The sequence below is a fragment of the Cydia strobilella genome, chromosome 10 (assembly GCF_947568885.1).
Source record: "Cydia strobilella chromosome 10, ilCydStro3.1, whole genome shotgun sequence".
In the NCBI taxonomy this organism is placed as follows: Eukaryota; Metazoa; Arthropoda; class Insecta; order Lepidoptera; family Tortricidae; genus Cydia; species Cydia strobilella.
Window position 1 is genome coordinate 4,639,090 of NC_086050.1, and position 3,089 is coordinate 4,642,178.

A 3,089-nucleotide genomic window follows, 5' to 3' on the forward strand; every position below is an offset into this window, starting at 1 on the left:
ATGAAATCTATTTTTTGCTCGTAATTTTTACCATAGGTAATCAAAAAGTCTAAAAAAATCAAACGTCCCCTACGTACAATACATCCAATTATGAAAAAAAAAAACATAATGTCAATATCCAGAGATACGTTTGTATGGAGAAACGGTCGTACTCTTTCCTCTTAACAACAGCACAATTTACATCTTTAAACCACGTGCAAAAATGAACGTATAAGCTTTTCTTCCCAAGTGCCTCAACCTTAAGCGCGGTCAGATATGAAAGCCTTTTAGAACTTTCTGTTACCAAGGTGAGCTCTACATTAGGTACATAAAGCAACGCAAATATGAAAACTTTAAGTATGTCAAATTTTATAAACTCCTACCGATATTCATTGAACTATTATTACCTACTAACGTATAGAACCGGCACAGAGAACCAGTATTTTGCGCCATGAGTTGCTGCCGTTTTGACAACAACATAGAAGCGGAACGTGGGTTTAGGTACTGGTTCTACTATACGTTAGTAATAATAGTTCAGTTACGCGTAAGCGCCATGAATTTTTACGGAGCTTACGACGTTTTGGTCGCGTGGTACAGCTTGCGATTGCGACAATTACATTGTCGTCAGTATGGCAGTATGGCTTCTATAGTAATAATAATAATTCAATGCCGATATTACACTATTCAGGCAGTGTCACAGAATAAGTAATAGTATTATCATACAGAACGGCCAGGCACCGGCCCGCCCCGACTCGAATTACCTCGCCCCGCGACACCAGATTGACGGCCGTTTGCCGGCCGCTCAGTACTATTTTTAAGCAACTTACTCACACAATGACGCATGCCGCGTGTACAGACGTGCCGTTCACACATAGAAACGCAGGTGATTTTTGTTGTATAGCGTGTCCGCCCTGTGGCAGGGTGCAGTGTTGTGTGAAATTGTGAAAAGATTACTTCTTTTAAAACTTACGGGGAAATGACAATCAAATGACACGTTCACCCATTTATCATAGGTATACTTATTACATAAGTATGTTTTGTTGTCGTGTGATGAGCTCTCAAAACATGCCTACAAAGTACTATTGCCCATACTGTTTACTGTCCATCGGTGAAGCTCTTATGCCTTTTGTAATAATGTCCACCGATGGGCAGTTTAGAGTGCTGCTGTTTGTACTTGTTTTAATTTTTAATTAAAAAAAACAAGCTTTTGTGAATAAAGGAAAAATTACGTTGATCAGGAAAATTTAAAAAGAAAATTAAGACCCTATGGGATAGAAGCTAGTGCCCTTGACCTAGTCTCATCATAGCTTTCGAATATAACTCGGCGAGTAGTTATTAATGGAACTCAATTGGCGGGGTCCCCGGAGCCCTCGGAGAGCCTCAAGGTTCAATTCTTGGTCCCTTCATGTTTTTGGTATACATTAATGACTTACCAAAAGTTGTGCAAGATAAACATGATATAGTGTTATTTGCAGATGTGATTTGAGGGTCACTAGTACTTAGGCCAGACCGGTCGTCGTAATATCACAAAGTAGAAACTTAAATTATTAGGACGAAAGTCGACGACCGTGCCAAATCGCCTTTCCATACAGACGAAGGGGCATAGAATAGAATAGAATAGAATAGAATATTTTTTTATTGTATAACTGTGTACATACAAAGGTGGTAATTAAAAATAATAAGTATAGTTTGTCAAGCAAGTCTTGTCAGTAGAAAAAGGCGCCAAATTTAAAAATGTAGGCGCGAAGAGATATCGTCCTATAGAAAATTTGAATTGCGCGTCTTTTACTACTGACAAGATTTGCTTGACCAACTATATCAACAGTAGCATCATAGGCATAGCTACTGGTTAATATAAGTACATCAATATCCAGAGAGGAAAATGGGGACTACGTTTGTATATACATAGAAGCTGTCGTCTCCTACATACATAAGTACGATACATAGCAAACGTTAGCACTCTTTACCACAATAGGGATGATGACACATTTTATTTATTTTATTTTATTTCAAACTTTATTGCACAGTAAAAAATATACAGTGACATGGTACTAATATTGGATTACATACATTTTATCAAAAATAAGATTGTATAGCAACTATATAAAAAAAGCAATATTTCACAGACAAAATCGCAATTCTTGTTTTCCATAAGTAATAAGATGGGTTCTCAGTTGGATGGTGACGTCACATTCACTTATCGTTTTGTTAGGAGCGTTTCGCGAGTACGACTGTCGAACTTTGACTATCATTTCTGTCCCTGTCTTTGATCCTAAAAACAAACTTGATCGACTGATACTAATAATAAAATAAAAAATTGTCATCAAGCCTATTCCCAGGTACAGTCGCCATCAGATATATCGGAGCGGCCAAGGTGCTCAAAACCATCTGAACTAACTAACAAAAACTCTAACCCCTTGACAATAGAGGCGTGTTCAGATATTTGTGAGCGCCTCGGCCGCTCCGATATATCTGATGGCGACTGTACTTCTTTTTATCTTTAGAAATATCACAACAGCGTATCGCGCCCCTTAATTTCCTGTCTGTTGTTCGACCTTGAACTTGGGGACTGATTGTCATCCCTTACAGATGCGCGGGCGAACCAGGATCGGACGCTAGGTCCACCAACTTAACTTTTGGTAACCCATGGCTAACATGAAAGTAAGGCTTTCTACCAGGCCGAGATGAACGGAGATGAGAGAAATCAATAAGCATTATTTTACAACCACTGCAATTACAAGACAATTAATGTGACGTCCGTATTTTTTCTCTTGACGTCTGTAATTCCATAAATTACAAACGGTGGATGTACGCGCGTCTATGCAGAGCTGGAGCCGTTCTACTCACAGACACCGCACACAGGTTTACGATGTGGGTGTGCAAAAGGGAAGCATCACGTATATGAACATTTCATGAATTCGAAAGAGGCAGGCATAGCGGCCGCTTGAATGTAGCAAAACGTACCAATAATAATATGCCGTTTCGATCTATGTCAGATGTTTAAGCAGCATCCCGGTTTTGACACTTGCGTTGGAGGCTGAGAAGAGAAACCTGCTGAGAACCATAGAAAATAGACGAGGCAGAATGATAGGTCACTTGATAAGACACGA